Source organism: Erpetoichthys calabaricus, chromosome 9 (assembly GCF_900747795.2).
Source record: "Erpetoichthys calabaricus chromosome 9, fErpCal1.3, whole genome shotgun sequence".
NCBI classification, from domain to species: domain Eukaryota; kingdom Metazoa; phylum Chordata; class Cladistia; order Polypteriformes; family Polypteridae; genus Erpetoichthys; species Erpetoichthys calabaricus.
Window position 1 is genome coordinate 94,142,116 of NC_041402.2, and position 25,599 is coordinate 94,167,714.

Sequence of the window (25,599 nt, forward strand, 5' to 3'; positions counted from 1 at the left end):
TTTTATCCATAAATAATGTGTGGAGTTGTGAGTGATGTCTTGTAATAATGGAGCATATAAAGCCTGATTTAGGATTTTGTAATATGTGAAGTACTTTCTGGGGCTTGTCCAAAACTTACAAGGTTCTACAGGTTTTGCTTAAGTGTGACACATAATCAAATAATTCCGCAGTACTTAGTTTTAAAAGTTTTAATAAAATTCAAAGCTAAACAGTTCACACAAAAATAAAGTTAAAAATGATTACAAGGAAAGGGAAAGTTGTATATAACTTATATACACACACACACACACACATATATACATACTTTATATATATATATATATATATATATATTGTGAGGGATTGCCGGCTTTCTACTCTGGCCCTCACCCCCAGGTCGCCAGGAGGAGCTCTCCCGACAGCATGAACGTGCCCCGAATTCCAGCAGGGCATCATGGACTCTGTAGTTTATATGCACAGCCCTGCTGGATACCATGGGGGCCTCCAGGAGTCGCTGTAGGGAGGTTGTCGGACTCTTATGTGCCCTATAACCCGGAGGTGCGTCAAGATCACATGACAGGAAGAAACGACGTGCCTCCGGGGTGAAGAAGAGTTTTTTATATGACCCGGAAGTGTTCCTAGTCACGTGGACAGAGAGGACGAAACACTTCCGGTTCAGGACTATATATATGTGTATATATACAGTGGTGTGAAAAACTATTTGCCCCCTTCCTGATTTCTTATTCTTTTGCATGTTTGTCACACAAAATGTTTCTGATCATCAAACACATTTAACCATTAGTCAAATATAACACAAGTAAACACAAAATGCAGTTTTTAAATGATGGTGTTTATTATTTAGGGAGAAAAAAAATCCAAACCTACATGGCCCTGTGTGAAAAAGTAATTGCCCCCTTGTTAAAAAATAACCTAACTGTGGTGTATCACACCTGAGTTCAATTTCCGTAGCCACCCCCAGGCCTGATTACTGCCACACCTGTTTCAATCAAGAAATCACTTAAATAGGAGCTGCCTGACACAGAGAAGTAGACCAAAAGCACCTCAAAAGCTAGACATCATGCCAAGATCCAAAGAAATTCAGGAACAAATGAGAACAGAAGTAATTGAGATCTATCAGTCTGGTAAAGGTTATAAAGCCATTTCTAAAGCTTTGGGACTCCAGCGAACCACAGTGAGAGCCATTATCCACAAATGGCAAAAACATGGAACAGTGGTGAACCTTCCCAGGAGTGGCCGGCCGACCAAAATTACCCCAAGAGCGCAGAGACGACTCATCCGAGAGGTCACAAAAGACCCCAGGACAATGTCTAAAGAACTGCAGGCCTCACTTGCCTCAATTAAGGTCAGTGTTCACGACTCCACCATAAGAAAGAGACTGGGCAAAAACGGCCTGCATGGCAGATTTCCAAGACGCAAACCACTGTTAAGCAAAAAGAACATTAGGGCTCGTCTCAATTTTGCTAAGAAACATCTCAATGATTGCCAAGACTTTTGGGAAAATACCTTGTGGACTGATGAGACAAAAGTTGAACTTTTTGGAAGGCAAATGTCCCGTTACATCTGGCGTAAAAGGAACACAGCATTTCAGAAAAAGAACATCATACCAACAGTAAAATATGGTGGTGGTAGTGTGATGGTCTGGGGTTGTTTTGCTGCTTCAGGACCTGGAAGGCTTGCTGTGATAGATGGAACCATGAATTCTACTGTCTACCAAAAAATCCTGAAGGAGAATGTCCGGCCATCTGTTCGTCAACTCAAGCTGAAGCGATCTTGGGTGCTGCAACAGGACAATGACCCACAACACACCAGCAAATCCACCTCTGAATGGCTGAAGAAAAACAAAATGAAGACTTTGGAGTGGCCTAGTCAAAGTCCTGACCTGAATCCAATTGAGATGCTATGGCATGACCTTAAAAAGGCGGTTCATGCTAGAAAACCCTCAAATAAAGCTGAATTACAACAATTTTGCAAAGATGAGTGGGCCAAAATTCCTCCAGAGCGCTGTAAAAGACTCATTGCAAGTTATCGCAAACGCTTGATTGCAGTTATTGCTGCTAAGGGTGGCCCAACCAGTTATTAGGTTCAGGGGGCAATTACTTTTTCACACAGGGCCATGTAGGTTTGGATTTTTTTTTCTCCCTAAATAATAAAAACCACCATTTACAAACTGCATTTTGTGTTTACTTGTGTTATATTTGACTAATGGTTAAATGTGTTTGATGATCAGAAACATTTTGTGTGACAAACATGCAAAAGAATAAGAAATCAGGAAGGGGGCAAATAGTTTTTCACACCACTGTATATATGTGTGTGTGTATATATATATATATATGAGGGACATACAAAATGTTTCCACACTTTTTTTTTATCTCCATTTATTATGAATTTCCAAAACAAATGACATCACTTTTCTACACAGTCACCTTTTCCCAGCATCATACCAACTTTTTAATGCTCAATTCCTCCTCCTCCCACCTTCACCGTTACCAACGAAAATATAAAAGTGCAGAAACTTTTTGAACTTCCCTTGTATAAAGTTCATTTAAGACTTGCATATCCTGTTTTTTGTAAGCTAATGTGAGAGTCCATGCCTCTGTCAGAGAAGCTATTTCCTAACTGCCTAATTAACAATCACAGAAATAGCTAAGAAAGGTCTATTACATTTTAGCTTATGGGTGGTGAAAGATTATACCATCCTGTAAGTAACTGTGAAATTTGTATTCAATTCAAATTAAGCAAACATTTGTGTGAATTTTAATATTAACTTTCTGAGATTGGTTCTCACATGTACATTATTCTAATACAAATTAAGTATTAAAGTTTAGCTTAAATATTTTACTTATATTTTTATAAATATGTAAAAAAATTCTGTTTCAGGTCAATGTGGGTATTATGAATGTCCATGATAAAATACTTAAAAAGGAAAGAGGAAAAACATTGCCATTAGTGATTTCATAAGAAAGTTCTGCACAACAGCTGCTTGAGGCAGCAGAAGCAAAGCTTAAGACATTTCATCATCTTCCCCATATTTCATATGTTATTCTCCATTCTGATGGATTAGAAGTGGATAAAGTTCCTGGATCTGAAGAGAGTTTTACTATTCAATCATTCAAAGATGCAATTGGAAAGCCCTTCGACAGGTTAACATTTTTTATCTGTGCAGAGAAAGACTACAAAACACTCCGTAAGTAAAAAATAGTGCAATGCCAATAAAAGAGTCAAATAAATAATATTAATGGCTTTATACATGTGCATAATTTCAGAAAATCAAGTTGAAATATCAGAAAAGATGATTTAATTTAACTTTGTACAAATTAAGTACAATTTATGTAATTAATACATTGCTGATTAGTCATTGACTATGAACTATTTAATTTTGAAGGTCAAGGGGATGAGACTGACAATGAAGTTATTGTTCATCCAAGATGGAGCATGAATAGAGACAACTTAGAAGACACCTTGGTACATTTTGTAATAATATTCTCTACGTGTTTATTAATCTTGTGTGTTCATCCATCCTTCCCTTCATTACACAACATGTTCATCTATTTCAGGGTTGTGGGTAGCATTTGAAGCAAGGTGGTAATGAGGTGCTAAAACATAAAGCTGCACATTCTTAGTCTGTACAAATCATTAAATAGAAATAATGGAGAGCATTTTTTCTATCTGTTGTAGCCATTATGTCATAGTTCACCAAGAGAGGAATCTAAGCCTGACCAACAAAAGGTAATATAGGAATCTTGTGTTTTAACTTGTTTGTCATTGTTTGTACACCTCTTCACAGTAATAATAATAATAATAATAATAATAATAATAATATCAATTTTGTATATTTATATAGCATTTAACATAAACATTTAACATAAACCACTGGATGATGCAACAGCAGCCATTTTTACACCAGCATGCTCACCACACATTAGCTGTTAGATAGTGAAAGGGTGAAAGAGATAGACAATTAGAGATGAGAGATAATTAGGGGAGCAGAATGGCCGGGCTGTGGTGGACAATTTAACCAGAACATCAGGGAACATCCTGCTCTTTTTTGAAAGATGCCCAGAGATCTTGACTGAGCACAGAGTCAGGACTTCGGTTTTATGTCTCATCCAAAGGACAATGCCATTTTTACAGCACAGTGTCCCTGTCATTGCAATGGAGAATTGGGATCCACACACAGACCACAGGGTAAGTGCCCCATGCTGGCCTCACTAACACCTCTTCCAGCAGCAACTCCAACTTTTTGCTGGTGGTCTCCTATCCAAGTACTGTCAGGGCCTGAACATGCTGAGCTTCCAGTGGATGACCTGTTCTGAAGTACAAATGGTATGGCCTTTGCTCATCCTTGAAAAAGGTCCCAATGACACTCTCATACATTCAGTTAATAAATCCCCCAAAACACATATTTTGTAATTTTTTTTTAAGTTGCAGTAGACAATGGTAAGGTGTAAAACACTTTGAGTAAATGTTTTAAACTTATGTTTCTTGAAGCTTGACTGTATTTGTACCTCAGATTTCAGTAGTAGTAAATGTGTTACCAAAATACAGCAAAAACACTGAATTCTACAAATAAATATGGTTATGTTCTGAGAATCAAATATTAATTTTTCCTCTTTAGATTTCAGTCCCAATTAGTGAAAAGCAATTAGACAAATGCACCACACAAACATCCACAAGTTCATCATCCCTGACTGGGTCACAGTGCTACAGGTTAGACCATAAAAATTAAACTTTCATAATTTTGTGTTTCATTATTGATTTTTCTCCGTGTTAACTGAAATATTTGTAATGCATAATTATTACCATAACACAGCAACTACGTAGACTTTTATTCACCCATTGTCATTGAGGACAAGGAAAGCTCCTCTGAAGAAGAGTCTGAAAACATAGTAAGGTAGGACACAAATTATTTTCTGTTTCTTTTTTCCAGTGATACTTTATAAATGCCATAAGCCATCACCCTTTCTTGTTTCATGAAACTGTTGTAAACTGACGTACAGTATGTGTAAATCAGCCGTCACAGGTTTTCATTTGGGAATGGCAATTTGACACCACAATGAAAATTCTTTCTTGTTGGATATCCATCCATCCATCCATTATCCAACCCGCTAGATCCTAACTACAGGGTCACGGGGGTCTGCTGGAGCCAATCCCAGCCAACACAGGGCGCAAGGCAGGAAACAAACCTTGGGCGGGGTGCCAGCCCACTGCAGGGCACACAAACACACTCACACACCAAGCACACACTAGGGACAATTTAGGATCACCAATGCACCTAAACTGCATGTCTTTGGACTGTGGGAGGAAACCCACGCAGACATGGGAAGAACATGCAAACTCCACGTAGTGAGGACCCGGGAAGCAAACCCAGGTCTCCTTACTGTGAGGCAGCAGCGCTACCCACTGCGCCACCGTGCCGCCATCTTGTTGGATAGTATTTTTCAATATTAATCACAAGCGGTTGTCCACACGTGCATGATTGTTCTAGGCTGATGAATGTATTAGTAAATGCAACCCATAATTGTACTTTTTTTTTTTTATTAAAGTATTAAAGATCCATCAGTTGATGTGAAAGCAATTTTGTCTGATCTGGCCATGCAAATACTACCTAATAAAGTTTCAAGATTCAATATAAACAGAGGAGATCTTTGGGAAGGAGCCCTGCGTGAATTTAAGAGACAGTCCTATGATCCGACTTACACAATGCTGGTGAAATTTACAGATGATTACGGTGTAAATGAAGATGGAATTGATGCAGGTGGCCCAAAAAGGGAATTTCTACAGTTGTTGATGTGTCACATAAAAGGACACAGTTTAGTTGAAGGGAAAGAGAATGAGAAATTTTTGCGATGTGACAGTACAGGCAGGTACAATTTATTTACTGGGTAAATATGAAGCATGATACTCCAAATATAAACTGCTGTACTCAGTTTGAGGATTTGTCATAGTCATTTATTGTAGTTTTAAAAATGTAATTAATCATTTGTCATTTGCTTGTGGCTATTCAGTTACTGTTTAAAATGTATTCAGTGAGTTCTACAATCTATGTTTGAAACTTTTGTGAAACACAGTTTTGTTTCAAATGTATGTCTAATTTAATATAGATTCTCTGTACACCTACAGTACTTACATACATTACTTGCAATAACCATTTACTGAGGAAAAAGTGTAACATACTAACATACTCCCTCTCTCTTCACTTAATTCCCAAACTACTCTGAATTGGCCCTTTTCAATCCAGAGAAGCAGTAGGCCTCGTAGTCAAGTGTTAGACTTTCATTCAATACCCATAACTCCTACTCAAAGGTCAGTGATGGAGATGTAAACTGGTAAGATGGCCAATTAGAAGATTTCACAAAGATCTAACTTCCTTTTTACAACACCATCATTTGTACGAATGATTTCTAAATCATGCAGTCACCTCGCCTTACATATGAACCAGAGCCCAGGATGTCTAAACGTTTCCACCTGGGTCATGCAGAGAGCAAGTCACTCCATTCAGGAAAATGAACCACAGCCTCGGATTAGAAGGTTCTATTTCTTAATTGTTATTATGTATGTTATGCCAAAAAAGAGAAGGGCACATTCTGAGAAACAGAGTTCCAAAAGGACCAGGATATAAAATTAAATAATCTAAATCTTAAACGAGTTGAGGTTAAAGCCAGGAAAGCAACTAACCAAATTACTAAAGCCCAATACACAATCCAGAAGACTAGTCAGTAAATCAGCAAAGGTTCTGAGTCTTATATAACAAAAAAAAAACTTTTTACATGCACACATTTTCATTTGACTATGCAGAAACTTGTACACTCGCTGATCAGCACTACTGCAAACTTGTGATGGTGGTAGTATGACAGTGAAAATGATAATACAGCCACAATCACATGGTAAATTTAAAAATGGCAGATTGTGTATCTAAAAATATACAAAGTGACAGCATTTTGACATCACAAAGTAACAAAAAAGGCAATATCAAAACAAAAATAAAAATACAGAACAATAGCATCAATGGATGCTACACCAATATGCTAGAATTCAACAATGTAACACTAAGACATAAACCACTGTAGCGTGTGCTAGAGATCAAAGTAAAGAAGACAACACGATCTTCAAACAGTGCAGATGCAATACTCAGGTGCCCAAATTCAATACTGTGCAATCCCATCCATAAAATTTGCAAGCCAGAGGTGAGTCAAGACCTTTTAAAACAACTTGGTGACCCTCACCTTGATGTGATGGAACATACCCCTGAAACCTTGAGGACACTTTCACCCACTGCAGGAACAAGATATGGAGGTGGTGTTTGCTGGTGAGTGCCTCTAGATAGTAAGGGATGACAGATAGGGCTTAGGTGCAATGCAAGTTGCCTGACAAGCAAGTGTGAGACAAATGTAGACATAAATAATGTAAGTAATTCTATTGACTTTCAAAAGCCCCAATTTCTAGGTCTTCCATTAACAAATATCCCAGTTATGCCTGACATTCTGGTCTTAACAGCACTGCAAATATTAGAATGATATGCAATAACAAGGGCGATGGAGGGGAGCATTACATCTTTCTCTTGACCCTTTCTAGAAAGTGTCATGCCTGTTGTACCAGACTCATATAAACTTGTATTTACCTTATGTATACCTCATATTAACACGGCCAATCTTGGTTATGAAAATACTTCTTCATCACCTTATTGTTCCAACCTCATAAATTCTTTTAAGTCAGCCCTGATGAGGCAAAGACAGGATGAAGGAATTCTGTATTGTTGTAGTGAAATTGTACAGTGAAATTCTTACTTGCATGTCCACACAACATGCAACAAGTTGCCACTCTCTGGTGCTAAGATAAACAAGAATGTTACATAACTTCAACATTTTACAGAAAACACACAAATCAGCTAACCCCTTGTATATACAGTAGAGCGTGAGTAGACAATGGAAGGATGCAGGAATATACCACACAAGAAAAATCGATGGACACCTGCTCTTGTATTATATATTAATTGGGTTTTTCTTTGAGCGTGTGTGTGTTTAATTTCAAAGGTAGTTACAAAATAGATGGTAAAACCATTTTGTCTACTTTTAGGACTTGCCAAGGATGAGTATTACATCATTGGAAGAATAATTGCTGTGTCACTTGTCCATGGTGGCCCTGCTCCACACTTTTTCTCCAGACATTTTGTAGCATACATCTGTGGTAAAACAGATGTTTCACCATCTATTCAAGATGTCACAGATCCAGACATTCAGAATGTGCTTCTGGAGGTAAGAGTTTTAATTTAATTTGATTAATAAATTGTCATTATATCAGTAATGGAAATTTTGTAAAACTATTGTTTACAAATGGAGTTTAATGGAGTGTACTTTTTAAAAACAGATAGTGTCATCCACATCTTTGTCAATCCTGAGAGACATCATGGCAAAGCACAGCACAGTGCTCCTTTTGGCTGGATGTCTTCATAGCATAAAAGACATCGGAGAGAGAGGAAGTGTTGTGCAAGATTTTTTAAAATGGTACCTCTTTTCAAGAAATGCTGCATGCATTGAAAGGTACATAAACCATAAAATTAAGCAAATATACTGAGCAGTTTTTGATTCTCTAAAATGGGCAGATACATTTACTGTATATTGTATGAAACATGACAGTGACAACTATTTTTTTAATAGATTCAAAGATGGATTGTCAACCCTCAATGTGCTTCAGAAAATTATAGAAAGTCCATCAGCGTTTGAACCTTATTTGTGCTTCAGTACTCAAAGTCTCAGCTCTGAGCTCATTGAAAGCATCTTCAGAGTTGAATTTAGTGTGACGGGTAGCAACAAGAGACGCGAAGAAGGAAGGATAGCATCTTATTGGGCAGATTATCTACTAGATATTGAAGGTGCCAAACAGTGATTTTCTATTCTTATACAAAGGCATAGAAAGATATGTTTATTGTGCTACATATTAAAGTTATCTAATATTAATAACTCAAATTGTGCAGATTTTAATTTGAAGGAATTTATGCACTATAGATTACAGAGCAAACAAATTCATAAATAAACTTTTCTTAGATGTTTTCAAAAAAATTATATCTATTATTGTAGTACTTGATGGTTTCAGAAGTAACTACTATCATAACTGGCAAAAAAATTGTGTAAGAAGTAGTAAATATATTGTCTTAACATCAGAACTAGTGTATTGTTCAGTGTACTGTTCAGTCATAATTAGGCATGTTTTTGTTCTCTGTTTAAAGAAATACTTAAATCAAAAGTGATTTTAAAAAGCTGCTTTTTACTCAGTGTTATATGTAGTTATCACAGAAAAAATTTCAATCTTATGTTTCTATGGAGAAAAAAGGTAAGAAAATTCCTGCTAAAATAGGTGTCAAATGGATTAATGCTGACCAACAGCAAACAATATCAAAACATAAAAACTCAAATTATTTGTGAAATTATCATTTTTGGTTAGAATATTTCTTTAACCTACCCAGATGTTACATCATTAAAAGATATTTCTGTTGTGTTCCCTTTGTCCTCCTAAGATAACATCTTGTCTACAGATCCAACTTTAGAAGATATTGTCATGTTTGCAACAGGACTGAAGATGATTCCACCACTGGGATTTGAGCCAAGGCCAACAATAAAATTCCTGCATGATAATTCCCCGTTTCCAACTGCCAACACTTGCAGCAATACATTATGCTTGCCACTACATTCATCATATGACAGTTTCAAATTTCATATTAGCTTTGAAATTTTGAATTCTCCAGGCTTTGGGCTTTATTGATCAACAATTTGTTTATCTTTAAATGCAAAATGCTGTTTAATTGAAAGGCAATTTATTGATGTTGGCTGACTGTTTTATTAATAAGGTTGACAATATAAATAAAGTATTTTGCACATACAAAGTATACATTTTTCAAAGCTATTGTTACTGCTGGTGGTTTACAGATTGAAGTTCTTCAGTCAAAATTTCTGTACTTTATAGCAAGCCAAATTAACATTTAGTGAAATCTCAAAATGAATTACAGATATCTAAAAATGCATCTATTTTAAGAAATCTAAAAAGCATTTTATGGTGTTTCAAATAGATTTCAAGATATCTTGAAATGATGTGCTGTACATTTTGAAATATGTGAAATGCATTTTAAGATATTTTAAATGCAATTCGAGATATCTCAAAATCATTTCTTGTAAAACTGCCTATTCTTTCAATGGGACTTCCTGTCTATTTTAAGATATCTCAAAATGTATTTGAGATATCTTAAAATGTGCAGGAAGTTATGTTGAGATATCTGAAAATACATTTTAAGATATCTTGTAATAAACAAGAAGTTCCATTGAAATAATAGGCAGTTTTACAAGAAATGATTTTGAGTTATCTTGAAATGCATTTAAAATATCTTAAAATGCACAAAAGGTCAATTTAAGATATCTGAAAATTATCTGACACAATTATTTTGAGATATTTGAAAATGTATTGCACATACCTTAAAATGTGAAGGAAATTATTTTAAGATATCTTAAAGTGAGTTTCAGATATTTTAAAAAGTAAATTACATTTTAAGATATCTGAAACTCATTTTGAGATATCTCTAAATGTTAATTTGGATTGCCATAGTACTTTTTTGCACAAGTTAACAAAACTGATCTAAGTGTTTTTTTAACTTATACATGTTTTGCTTTTTTTGAAAGCTTGCATCTGCTGTATTGCTGTTATCAAACATTTGTCTTTTCCTTCAATTTAAAGAATAAATCAAGGGCATCTTCCCAGACTTGTGGTGTTTGTAGGTCATATTGTTCTTTCATATATGTGAGGTAATCTTGTATATCTTCATCTCCACAAAGACCAACAGTTTCACATTGGTCCCTCAGGTCCTGAAGCTGCTGCTGTGCAATGTGAAAACCACAATCCCTTTACCAAAACCTATAATATAGGAATATAAACATTCAAAGGCAAAATTAAATCTTTGCTTAAAAATATGATATATACTTAAACTGATACTAAAAATAATAAATTAGGACCAGTACCTTAATTTGCTCAGTGGACAAGAAAGCCTGAAAGTTGCTAAATATCTCAATATATGGAAATGATCAGAACATGTTTGGTAAATGTTGATAAATGACGCAATAACTACAAATGTTGCCAACTTTCTTGTTAAAAAAACAAAGTTTGAATGTGCATAGTCTGTATAAACAACAGCATAAATTATTATGATATAAAACCAAAAAGGTGTGTATTTGTTTAAAACAGAATATATAGATACAATTTAAAGAACCACAATAAGGCAGGAACAATCCGTGTACCATCACAGGGAAGCAAATCTTTTCCTACAAACGCAGAATCGAGGTTCGTCAGTGAGGGGTTTAATCAAATCTGTGTGTCGTTAAGCAGACTAATCAGACTTAATATGAAACCCCTCATATTGCAAAGTGCCAGTGTCAAATGAACTCTCACATTATTTAAGTAACCGTTTAAGACTTAATAAACCTAAAATGTTTGTATTCCACTATTTTACTGACCTTCTTTGATCGAGGGCTATGCTATAGAGTACTGTGAAAGGCTACATTGTTTGATCCACTTTAGAGACACAGAAAACAGACAGGCGTGAGTAGATGCTTGTAGCGGTTTATTATTGCAGCCGCAAAAAAAGCTCCAGTTTTCATTTTTATTCTCTTCCGTTCTCCCACATCCCTCAAGCAGCTAACCACAGCAGAAAGCGCCAAAGTAACGTTAAATCAAGCGGCATCCCTGATGGACATTCAAACGATAAACTTGCAAATATGTAATCACTACATGATTCTATACGCTGTCTATTTGGCTGTCAGTGCATTGCAAGTTCTGGTAACTGAACGGCTTACTGAGGAAGGTCTCATTCCTAGTTAATTTCATAATATTGTAAAACGAACAGGCCGATTCTCACACACATTCACGCGTGTCACTCATTTCGAGAAAGCCAGTGAGAGTCTAGAAATGCTATTCTCACGAGTGTAACTGCCTTCTCACCGATAAAAGGTGTTCGAGAAACCGTTCCAAGTACACCCTTGTGTTTGGTGCTTGAGAAACCTAAAACCACTCACATTGAATCTAAAGGTGACGGTTTTAACAACTGTGTTGCACTGTTATCAAAACAGTCGATTTTGTCTTGCCTCCTTTTAAGGCAAAACCATCTCGTATTGGTTAAGACTCTTATAATGATACAAGTGTGTTTTTGATTTTAGATATGATGGGCAACAGCTTGGGTTATGGCTTTACTAATATTGTACTATAAAAAGCACAACTTTTGAAAATGACGACTGCTGTGAATAAATATGATCGTCAAGGCTGGGAAAGGCACAAATAACAACTGTACCTGTTGCCAGCCAATCAAACGCAACACTCGCGCGCACATATAGGATGGATTTGGAGCAAAATCTCCATAAACTGTAATGCGGAAACGATGATCATCACTACGCCACCTACATAACTTTACATAAAAGATAATTCAAAAGGGACTAGAACTGTGAGGCAAACTGTACAATTCGTTGGGAATTCCTGGGGGGCACGTAGACATTCTGGAAGGTCTGATTCTATGCTGGTTCCATAGTTGCTTGCATTCCTCTAGGTCTTTCTGCAGGATATCAGTGAAACAGAAGCGTAGCAAACATTTGTGTTCATGACTGCCGTTGAAATGGCCCAAGTCTTTCAGATCTTCGAAAAGGTCCATCCAGAACTGTGAACTAACAGAAAGCATATGTTATAAACATACGAAACAAAATGATAATAAAATACTCGTAAATGTTTAAATTATATCAAGTGCGGCGCATTAATTAAAATAAAGATAATGCGCTTACCGTTGTTTTCTGTACTGTGCCCACCAGGATTAAATTCTTTGATTGGATGTAGATGTCCCATAAATATGACTTGCTTCTCCCGAAAAACGGTCACTGTGATGCGACCTCAGAGCACATTGCATTGCTGCCATTATTCCATTTTCTGTTCCACAATCAGTTCTCAATCGCATCGGAACAACTCGAAGGTCATAAATGAGCTTCATATAGTTAGATGCCACTACTGCTGGATTATAATTAGTTGGGCCACATGTCAACCATAATATTTTTCTTGAGAATCCATCAATGCACCCGCTAATAGCGAAACCGTATGGTTTTAACTTATCATTGCCATCGACGTGCCAAACATAATTAGGCCCCAAAGAATGATAACTTCTTCGGAAAAACCTTCGGATCCTCCTTGCTCGAGTTCCAGAGGGATTCATTTCTGACATAAGCTTCATTACATCACTTCTTCTAGCTCGCAACTGATACTTTTGTTTTAAAATCTGAAACATTGTCCGATAACCAAACAGCCGTCCAGGTCCACGTAGTTCCCTTTGAATCGTGGAACGGACTACCTGTAAAGAAGTGAAATTGCCTCGCTTCGAAAGACCAAGCAGTCTTAATTTTGTTTTCAGAGTCCGGAGACTTATGCTGAATCCATGATGCGTCTTGAGGAAATCTAAAATTACATCGTACTTGTGACCTTTTCGAAAATATTCATATATTAAATCAGACACGTCTGTGGTATTCACAACACCTATTAAAAAACAGTATATTATTTAGTGTGGCTGGATATTTAGAGCACAGTAACCCATAAAAAATTAAACGACATTATATAATAATCATATATTATTGCTCATTTTAAAGTTTCAAAGTTACAAATTTACAAAGTTTCCCGTTTTTCATTTATTTCTGATAACTCGCTTACCTCTTCAACGTTAGAAGTACTTCTAAAACTGATTGAATGGGCCCTGAAATGGACTGGCGTCTCGTCCAAAACTTTTGTACTTTAGCCTAGTGCTGTCGGGACATACTGAGGCTCCCTACGTCACTGAATTTGAATAAGCGCGATATATTATGTTATTTTTGCAACTTTAGACAATATGCCCAATGGTTATTAACTTATGCATATATCACTACCATTTACTTGCAGTCAGTTTAAGTTTAATATATAGTATGCCATTAAAAACATAACATACCTGAATCATTTTCTAAAACGCTTGTCAATACACTTAGAGAGCGGCTGCAGTTATGGCAACATGCTGTTCTTAACCGAAGATTTGTGCCACAAAAAGGACAAAACATGTTTATTTTAAACAGTGTTGGAACGAACTGAAAACACCTTAAAACTATGAAATACAAACGCAAGGCTTGCTTTATAACCAATCGCTGAAACTATACTAAAAAACGAGACTGATGTGACAAAAACGATATTGTTTCTGTATCTTCAAAAATACCACCAGTGCAGGTCGTCTTCTTTTTCTCCTTTCTGGTAAATTAAAAATTACGTCATTTCCGTTTTGAGAGTCCACTTCCGTTTTCTTTCTAATTTGTTCTATGTGTTTCATGTTAATTTGTTTTATGTGTTTTTTGTGAATTTGTTTTATGTGTTTCATGTTAATTTGTTCTATGTGTTTAATGTTAATTTGTTCTATGTGTTTCATGGTAATTTGTTTTATGTGTTTTTTTATTAATTTGTTTTATGTGTTTTTTGTTAATGTTTATTGTGTGTGTTTTTTTCACGCTTTGCCCCTCAGGGCCACCGTAGTCATCTGGACCAACGGCCTTTCCATTTTTCATCCTCTTCATAGCTGTCCTTACTTCCTCCTTGTTAATCCGTTGCACTTCCTGATTCACTATCTCCACATCATCCAACCTCTTCTCTCTCTCGTTCTCTTCATTCATCAGCCTCTCAAAGTACTCTTTCCATCTGCTCAACACACTCTCCTCGCTTGTGAGTATGTCTCCATCTTTATCCTTTATCACCCTAACCTGCTGCACATCTTTCCCAGCTCGGTCCATCTGTCTAGCCAATCAGTACAGGTCCTTTTCTCCCTCCTTAGTGTCCAACCTCTCATACAACTCATCATACGCCTTTTCTTTAGCCTTCGCCACCTCTCTTTTCACCTTGCGCCTTATCTTTTTGTACTCTTGTCTACTTTCTGCATCTCTCTGACTATCAAACTTCCTCTGTATACTCTCCTGTATTTCCTCATTCCACCACCAGGTTTCCTTTTCCTCCTTCCTCTTTCCAGATGTCACGACAAGCACCCTTTTTGCTGTCTCCCTTACTACATCTGCTGTAGTTTCCCAGCTGTCTGGTAACTCTTCACTGCCACCCAGTGTCTGTCTCACCTCCTCCCTAAACTCAACCTTGCAGTCTTCCTTTTTCAACTTCCACCATTTGATCCTTGGCTCTGCCCTCACTCTCTTCCTCTTCTTGATCTCCAACGTCATCCTACAGACCACCACAGGGCCAGATTTATATGAAAAGACGCCCTAGGCTATTCCACTTATGAGGCCCTTTCACCTTCCATTTTTAAGTTTGTAAATTACATGAGAGATAATAAAATTTTGCTAACAATTTGAATGTAGGCCCCTCTTGATCTTGAGGCCCTAGGATGAAGCCTAGTTAGCCTATAGGAAAATCCGGCCCTGGACCACCATCCTATGCTGCTTAACTACACATTCCCCTGCCACCACTTTGCAGTCTTCAATCTCCTTCAGATCAACTCTTCTGTATAGGATGTAATCTACTGTGTGCATCTTCCTCCACTCTTGTACGTAACCCTATGTTCCTCCCTCTTCTTAAAATACGTATTCACCACAGTCATGTCCATCCTTTTGGAAAAATCCACTATCATCTGGCCTTCTTCATTCCTCTCCTTGACACCATACCTACTCATCGCCTCCTTGTCTCCTCTGTTCCCTTCACCAACATGCCCATTGAAATCTGCTCTAATCACCACTTTCTGTCCCTTGGGTACACTGTTCATCACTTCATCCACCTCACTCCAAAAATCTTCTTTCTCACCCATTGCACACCCAACTTGCGGTGCATATGCACTAACAACATTCATCATCACACCTCCAATTTCCAGCTTCATAATCATTACTCTGCCTAACAATCTTTTCACCTCCAAAACACTCTTGACATACTGTTCCTTCAGAAAAACTCCTACCCCATTTCTCCTCCCATCCACACATGATAGAACAATTTGAATCCACCTCCAATCCACCTGGCCTTACTCCCCTTCCATTTAGTCTCTTGCACACACAATTTATCAACCTTCCTTCTCTCCATCATATCTGCTAACTCTCTCCCCTTACCAGTCATACTGACAACATTCATAATTCCTACCCTCAGTTCCATTCTCTTTACTTTCCTCCTCTCCTCCTGCTTCCAGATACGTCTCCCCCCTCTTCTTCTCCTTCTTGTTCTTCGGCCAACAGTAGCCCAATTTCTGCCAGCACCCTGTTGGCTAACAGTACTGGTGGCGGTCGTTGTTAACCAAGGGCTCGACCGATCCAGTATAGAAATATGTATTGTTGTCCGCATATTGATTTGGCAAAATTTTACACCAGATGCCTTTCCTGACATAACCCTCCCCATTTATCCGGGCTTGGGACCGGCATGAAGAAAGGAGTGCTCCTGATCCTATTCACATGTCACCATCTCATCAGGAAATACCAGTAGGACTATCTTTACATTCATATACAGCATGCTGATCTCTGAACTATCTACCTCCACCATTTAATTTCATCAGTTGCAGTTTTCATGGACTTCATAGTGTGTGGTTTTTGTTAGTAGGTTGTTATTGTTAAATTTGTGTTTATTGTATATCGCCGTAAGGAGAACTGGGGTGGGATCATTGTAGTTTGCATATATTTAATTTATTATTGTTTAATACATTCTTTAATTTCTGTTTTATTACAGGTTTTTCTTTTGTCTCTGTGAGGGAGAGTGTGTGAGTCGGGCCAAGGCTGGGTGCATTCCTGGAATACCCACCTAAAAAAATAAATAAATCACCGTCATATTGATGGTGTGAATCTTTGCTGTGTTTTTTAATCCACTACAACATGATAAATTGTTTTTGAAGACATAAACACATATTTTATATATATAAAAAACCAAACCTGCTTGATTTTATCAGAGAGACTCAGAGACTGTTGTACTGTGTCACTAGGGAAATCTTATTAGGCGACTGAGATCATCTTAGGATGCCACCAAGTCCCTCTGACTTGCTAAGATTATGTATATATACTGTGTATACAGTATATTGTGAAGGCTAGGGGCAGCCATAGTACCCCAAACCAAAATCACAAACACACAAAACAATCCCAGGTTTAAAAAAAGGGGTATTTATTACAAAATATAAGGGTGTTTCTTCTCTTCTCCTTTTCTCTCTCTCTCTCTCTCTCTCTCTCTCTCTCTCTCTCTCTCTCTCTCTCTCTCTCTCTCTCTCTATCACACTCCTACTTCTCCAGTATTGCCTATCTCTGGTCCCTGCTCCAACTCCTCAAGCTAGAGAAACGGGGTCCGTTGATGCTGGACCCGGGAGCACTTCTGCTGTCGTAATGTGGCCAGTTGGAAGTACTTCTGGGTCATAAGAAAGCCAGGGAGGTCCTCTCCCAGCAGTGCCCTCTGTCATCTGCCAGGGACCCCTACTGGGCTGCACATCTGTACTCCAACTTCCATGCAGCCCTGTGGTTGTCCAAACTGGGACTCTATTTGAGTGACACTGACACCTATTAAGTGGGGGAAGAACTGGTCCTTGCTGTCCTCCCTTGCCGGTTCCTGTAACCTTCAGGCAATCATAAGGTGTCTTGGCCAGGTATTGCCCCATTTAGTCCATCCTTCTATTATGGCATCCCAGCCGGGTAAGGAATCTTCCTCTGTGCTGTGTGGGCCACCCAACTGTCCTCTGGGACATCTGCTGTATATATATTGTAACTGGTGTCCCAAGCCGATTCACCGTCCTTGACGGGTTTCAATAGCAGTCACTCAAGACATCAGCTCCTCTGCTCCCTATTCCTACTATGTAATGCTGGCTACTGTGCCCTGATGATCCCTTAGCTGTGAGATGGCTTTCTGTTAAACAGTAAACCAAAGAAACAGAGAAGCCCTTTGAAAACCCTCACCTGAATAGTGTTTCAATGGGAGGCAAACACAATCTTAACCAGCTCTTTTGTGAAATCAGCTGCAGCTTTGCTTCCTCACTGTGTAACATGCTTTTTGCACGATGTTTAGAACATTTAAAAGACCGAGCCCTGGCCAGCCAATTGCTCACTTTTCTATCCTCTGTTCCCCAGAAAGTATCTGCCCCAGCTGCTGCTTTCGAGACAGTGAATCTGCTCGATGAAAAGGACTTTGTGTTCCTTTAAGCTAAAAGATGGAGCCAGAGTACATTCTTTGCCAGATGCTACCTGTGTGCTTGTGTGCCAAAAATAAACTCCTATTGAATAAACTCTTGTGTCTGTTAAATAAAGTTAATCTTCCTTGGAAACCTTGTCTCTAGTACAACTGTACAACACACGCATGACAAGTGGTACCATGTGGGGTGTTGCACACCTTTCACTTGACGCCGAGGATGTGCCTGATATGCCCAGGGATGTCCTCATGAAGAAGGTCCCTACGGGCAATCCTGAGAGTTTCCTCTTTTGCTTTGAGTGAACCTCCACGTTGATGCACTGGGACAGATGTAAATGGGCTGTGATCGTTACCCCCTTCTTAACTGGGGATTCTCTGTAGGTTATGTGAAACCTCTCATAAGAGACTTGATGATTATGATTTTCCTGAAGCAGCAGGAGCTTCTTCGTACTGGTGTGAGCTCCATAGCCAATGGGCGAATGTGCCAGCTCTGCCAGATCAATCCTAATTGACCCATTCAAGAACAGCTGCAGGACTTGATGCATCTTATCCAAAGCTGGTTACGTGGAGACAACTTGGAATACATGATAGAAAAGCTTGCTATTTATGTAGTGTTGTCTGGAATAAGTGATGACCTCTATGATGATTAGCACATTTAAAAGACTGTGCCCCGGCCAGCTAATTGCTCACTTTTCTGTCCTCTCTTCCCCAGATCACATCTGCCCCAGCCACTGTTTTGAGACAGTTAACTTGCTCAATGAAGAATACTTTGTGTGCTTTTAAGCTGAAGAGTGGAGCAGGAGCACATCCATTGCCAGTTGCTATCTGTGCCAAACCCGTTGAATAAACTGTTGTGTCTATTCCTGCCTGTTAAATAAAGTTAATCTTCCATGGAAACCCTGCTTCCTGTGCAACTCTATCACCCAAGCTTGAGAATATATATCTTTATATATACAGTGCATCCGGAAAGTATTCACAGCGCATCACTTTTTCCACATTTTGTTATGTTACAGCCTTATTCCAAAATGGATTAAATTCATTTTTTTCCTCAGAATTCTACACACAACACCCCATAATGACAACGTGAAAAAAGTTTACTTGAGATTTTGGCAAGTTTATTAAAAATAAAAAAAAATGAGAAAGCACATGTACATAAGTATTCACAGCCTTTGCCATGAAGCTCAAAATTGAGCTCAGGTGCATCCTGTTTCCCCTGATCATCCTTGAGATGTTTCTGCAGCTTAATTGGAGTCCATCTGTGGTAAATTCAGTTGATTGGACATGATTTGGAAAGGCACACACCTGTCTGTATAAGGTCCCACAGTTGACAGTTCATGTCAGAGCACAAACCAAGCATGAAGTCAAAGGAATTGTCTATAGACCTCCGAGACAGGATTGTCTCGAGGCCCAAATCTGGGGAAGGTTACAGAAAAATTTCTGCTGCTTTGAAGGTCCCAATGAGCACAGTGGCCTCCATCATCCGTAAGTGGAAGAAGTTCGAAACCACTAGGACTCTTCCTAGAGCTGGCCGGCCATCTAAACTGAGCGATCAGGGGAAAAGGGCCTTAGTCAGGGAGGTGACCAAGAACCTGGTGGTCACTCTGTCAGAGCTCCAGAGGTCCTCTGTGGAGAGAGGAGAACCTTCCAGAAGGACAACCATCCCTGCAGCAATCCACCAATCAGGCCTGTATGGTAGAGTTGCCAGACGGAAGCCACTCCTTAGTAAAAGGCACATGGCAGCCCGCCTGGAGTTTGCCAAAAGGCACCTGAAGGACTCTCAGACCATGAAAAAGAAAATTCTCTGGTCTGATGAGACAAAGATTGAACTCTTTGGTGTGAATGCCCAAATTCATGTTTGGAGGAAACCTGGCACCATCCCTACAGTGAAGCATGGTGGTGGCAGCATCATGCTGTGGGGATGTTTTTCAGCGGCAGGAACTGGGAGACTAGTCAGGATAAAGGGAAAGATGACTGCAGCAATGTACAGAGACATCCTGGATGTAAACCTGCTCCAGAGCGCTCTTGACCTCAGACTGGGGCGACGGTTCATCTTTCAGCAGGACAACGACCCTAAGCACACAGCCAAGATATCAAAGGAGTGGCTTCAGGACAACTCTGTGAATGTCCTTGAGTGGCCCAGCCAGAGCCCAGACTTGAATCCGATTGAACATCTCTGGAGAGATCTTAAAATGGCTGTGCACCGATGCTTCCCATCCAACCTGATGGAGCTTGAGAGGTGCTACAAAGAGGAATGGGCGAAACTGGCCAAGGATAGGTGTGCCAAGCTTTTGGCATCATATTCAAAAAGACTTGAGGCTGTAATTGCTGCCAAAGGTGCATCGACAAAGTATTGAGCAAAGGCTGTGAATACTTATGTACATGGGATTTCTCAGTTTTTTCATTTTTAATAAATTTGCAAAAACCTCAAGTAAACTTTTTTCACGTTGTCATTATGGGGTGTTGTGTGTAGAATTCTGAGGAAAAAAATAATTTAATCCATTTTGGAATAAGGCTGTAACATAATAAAATGTGGGAAAAGTGATGCGCTGTGAATACTTTCCGGATGCACTGTATAGGATACATAGGATATATAGCATCCCTGGGGGCACCCATGGACTTCAACAGGGCTGCTCCACTGGACTACAGTTCCCAGCATTCTCTAAGAGTGTACAAATGGAGAACTGAAGCCCAGGGATGCTGCCATCTAGTGGGTCAGGGAAACATACAACCTTGATATAGAACCTCCCTTGATCTCTGCATTGTATTGGTATCAGTTAAAGGAATGGTGCCAGTCCTGGCAGGGTCACCAGCCCATGTATGTTGTCCATTGTAATATATACACATATATAAAACATGTGTGTGTATATTTATACAGCAAGAAATCAAAAAATGTTTAAGAAATTTTTAAAGAAAAACTGTTGAATCAATTGTCAAAAAAAAACCAAACATTATTTAGTAATACTTTATTTATTAAAAAACAAGGTAAAAGAGAATATAAGACACCTTTCAGATGCACAAGGACAAAATACTGAAACAGAGAAAAAGTGGAAACCATTCTATTTATTGCAAAAGTAAAAAAAAATTAATCTCCAGCAGTTTAAAAAAATAATGAATATAAATTAAGAGATGCTATGCTCAGACTGTATGATATACTAGTGAGATGGCATATGATTTACTATGTGCAATCCTTATCACTACACTGCAAAAGGTATAGCAGCAGAGAAAGCTGTAAAAAAAAAGAACAACCGAGTGCACCCTGGGAAAAAAGTCATGCCTTACTCTTATAAGCTAAGTAAATTAAATCCCTTTAACCTTGAGAAAATAAAGCTGAATGGATGATCTAATTCAGGTTTTCAAAAATTTCAAAGGAACTGTGCAGGATTATTTAAACATTATAGTAAATAACATACTTAAAGTCAGTAGTGGAAAATAAATGTTAAATGTTGAACCCTGGAAGTACTTCTTTATATAAAGAGTTATAGGATTATGAAACATACTACAGATTCTTGTTAAACTGGAATTCGTGACAATTTTTAAAAATTGTCTGGATGACATCTTGGGACAAACCAGCTATCTTCTTGTTTGTAAAACATATTTTTTTCTTATCTAAATTGCAGTAGGTGACATGAAATGGACCCCTGATGCAGGTTTATAGACAAGCCTAGAGAGACAGTTAGTTCAAATATAAGATCCATGGAACTAAATGTGCATTAACTAATAATTGCAAAGACATTCTTTGCAAAGGTGAGATGTCTAGGATGGGAAGACCTGGTAGAGTGCTAGGAGGCTGCAATGATGACAGGTTGTGTGGAATTTTGAGGTTAACAGTAGAAGTTATTCTGCGCAATATTTACCTCTCAAGTAAAGAAAGATTTGTTCCACGGAGAAAGCGATAGAGTGTGGTATAATAAATACCTGTTTTTCAAGTATAAGAAAGAAAGAAGTTTCTTGCAATGAGTGCCATGAAGTTGGAAAAAAACGTTTCTCTGGTAGTCTCGCTGAGCCAGAATCACATCTGGCCCCGCAATGCTATTTCTGTGATGCTTGAGTAGGCTTAAATAAAAAACTTATATAGGATTCATGATTATTGGGCTTGGGTGGTGCAGTGGGTAGCGCTGCTGCCTTGCAGTTAGGAGACCCGGTTTCACTTCCCAGGTCCTCCCTGCCTGGAGTTTACATGTTCTCCCTGTGTCTGTGTGGGTTTCCTCCGGGTACTCTGGTTTCCTCTCACAGTCCAAAGACATGCAGGTTAGGTGCATTGGCGATTCTAAATTGTCGTGTGTGTGTGTGCCCTGCGGTAGGTTTGTGCCCTGTCTGGGGTTTGTTTCCTGCCTTGTGCCCTGTGTTGGCTGGGATTGGCTCCAGCAGACTCCCGTGACCCTGTAGTTAGGATATAGCGGGTTGGATAATGGATGGATTATTGGGCTTTGACTGTGGCCAGTCCATGTTTTAGAGTTTTGGTTCTCTCATTTACTACCTGTTCATTACAACTCCAAACTACAGTATATGAAAGAAAATATTTAAAGATGGTGAAGACAGACTTTTGCTGCCAAAAGAGAAGGTACTGTTTAAGGCATAAGCAGGTCAAAAAAGGTTATCTAAAATGTAATATCAGGATTTATTACACTGTTAATATCATACAATGGAATTTTTATTGGAATTTATGTTACTTTTCAAAATGAAAAATGATATAGAAAGAACATGAATTAGTTCAAATTCAATGTGTACAAAATCATGCCAGTTGTACTGTTGTTAAGTTCTCGATGAGTTTTATTAACTAAACTAAAATGGCTTGTTAAAAGTTTTTTTAAAGAGAAAACAATGTAGAACTACACCCCTGTTCCTTTTTACTCCATGCCAGTATATGTTGAGAGAAATATACTATATGAGTCACAGTAGAGTGTGTTGCATAATTTTTCATTGCCCAAAGATTTAACTAACACTTCCTGTATATCATGTCTGTGAAGTAGCAATTTCCTCAAAAGAAATTTCAAACATTAATGATTTTCAGAAATATTCATAGTATAAAAGGATATAACTCTGTCAAAAATATTTTTGTTTATTGTTATTTACTTTAGGTTTGAAGAATACCTCCTTTGTCTGCCATAGAGAAAATGCCATTAAACCGCTCAAGAGATACAGAAGTTATGTCATAATAGTATTAGTTTATACTAAGAAACCTGCCTTTACATTGTATAAAACAAAGCAATACTAGGAGAAAAGTTCAACATTTACACTCACCGACTATAAATGGAAAGCTCATCTGCAATGACTTAACTGGCCTTCAATCTGTAGTAGGCAAGGTTTAATATAACTTAAAATCATACAACTTACTTATAACTCCAACATCCAAGTGATACACCCAGCAGTATCCATTCTCCCCTACATGTTTTGCTTTCTCCTTAATCTCAGGCTGTACTGGACGATTGTTGTTAATTTACTTTTGGATTATTCTGAAATTTCAATAGGTCCTATCTATTAAATGAACACATTAAATGGAATATTTTTGTAACTTGTAAAGTTAAGAAAAACATCTGTTGAAAGAATATTCCTTAATGAATTCAAAAGCTTTTATTATATACAGTACATAATGCTTTTATGCTTGGTACAATAAAATTTAGGTGTCAGAATTTTCATCTTTTGAGTGATGTCTGGCACTGGTTTTTTTTCAGTAGAGGCTGCTCCTTCAGAATGTAGCAAATTAAGAAAGGTTTCATTTTGGTATCATTTTGAATTTTTTTTTTCTGTTTCAAGGAGAAATCTCAATTTTTTTTTTGCGTGGAACCTGTACTGTCCAGATTACGTACTAAACTCTTGTGAAAGAGTTTAAAACATTTTGTTTTGGTTTGAATGATCAATGTCCTGCTTCTGTAAATTAAACTGGTCACATGAAGCCTTGTTTTGATACAGTTTGTGTGACCAGTCAATCCACACTCTGTCACTGTCCATAGAAGAACTGCTTGTTTAGCCCCTAGTATGTCTCCTAATTTAGATGTCCTGTATTTCCCTACCTCCTTATGGTTGCTTGATCTTCTCACTGACTAAGGGTTGTAATTGCACATTTCCGTTTTGTGTTACAGAAAAAGATTCACCTTTAATACGAATTACTTTTTTATTTTTTGTTTTGACCATAGTTTGATCTATTACCAGATAATTTACTTCTGCCATTAAAAAAATCATCTGATCTAGAATGAGAAAAATAAAAATTATAAAAGTTTTTTTACATCCTGCATGATTTTTGACCTTATGATTTTTACTGTAATGTTTGTCATAGGTGTAATCTACTCTATATATATAAAATCCTAAGCCTAAAAGTGCAACGATTTTGTGCAACGATTTTATGAGATGTTTTTACATCACTTTTTTTGTCACGCTTTAAATCTGGCTTATTTTAAAACCTACATATATATGTTTGGTATCATTCTTTTCAGGATTTATTGAACTTTAATGTGATGTTGTTAGATTTTCAGATTCTTATTCCGTTTTTAAATTATAAACTAAAATATCAAGAACTCACATCCCGCGAAATGAGACTTTGTGCCAAGACAAGAGCTGTTAGCTCTTTTGAATCGACTGTGTGTCAACTGTCTGGCCCAGTTCCTACCATTATTGCAACTGTCTACCGTCCTCCTAAGTCAAACAACAATTTTTTGAACGATCTTGTTACCTTCCTTACTCATTTATCTGTAATTACCCCAAATATAATTCTGCTGGGGGATTTTAATGTACATCTGGACAATATCAATATCCCTCTCACTAGAGACTTTTTATCTTGCCTGGAGAGTTTTGGATACCAGCAGCACACTGATGTTCCTACTCATTGTAAAGGACATATCTTGGACCTGATCTGCTGCTCTGGTGTTCCTTTTGATCTCACAGCAGATGAACTCACTATAACCGACCATTTTCTTCTTTCATTCAATGCCAAACTTACCTTTTCTGTTCCTAAGCTTCCACGTCTCATAGCCTTTCGCAACATTAAGAATATTAACTTGAATTTGCTGTTTTCTAGAATCGATTCCCAAATGGACTTTTATAATTTATCCACTCCCATAGAACTGGTCTCATATTATAACACCTGTCTTAATGATATTCTTAATTCTCTGGCTCCGATAAAAACCCGTTCTGTTTCTTTTTCTTTTTCTGCCCCTTGGTTTACGCCTGAACTTCGGCTTCTGAAAGCTAAGGGCAGGCAACTTGAAAGGTTGTTTAAAAAATCCGGACTGTTTGTCCACAAAGAGATGTATAAAAATCATCTTCTCTATTATAAGGATTGTATAGCTCAAACCAAGTCTAATTATTACACTCAGTTAATTACTCGTAATACAGGTAACACCAAGACTTTGTTTTCTTTACTTAATAATGTTACACAACCTCCAGACTCTTTACCATCTCACCTTTACTCAACTGCTTTCTGTAATTCTCTTATGTCTTTTTTCAAC

General features: G+C 37.8%; 1 protein-coding gene and 1 long non-coding RNA gene across 2 annotated transcripts in view; one reads left to right on the forward strand and one right to left on the reverse strand.

The window, feature by feature from the left end:
• The window catches only part of LOC114657958 (perlucin-like protein), an 87,840-nt gene that overhangs the window by 50,014 nt on the left and 12,227 nt on the right, over nucleotides 1–25,599 (reverse strand). The gene's annotated exons all lie outside the window — the stretch shown is intronic.
• Nucleotides 3,632–5,679, forward strand: LOC114657960 (uncharacterized). Its single transcript, XR_003717279.2, has 4 exons — nucleotides 3,632–3,727; nucleotides 4,617–4,708; nucleotides 4,812–4,892; nucleotides 5,545–5,679. It is a non-coding gene; the product is annotated as an uncharacterized LOC114657960 (long non-coding RNA).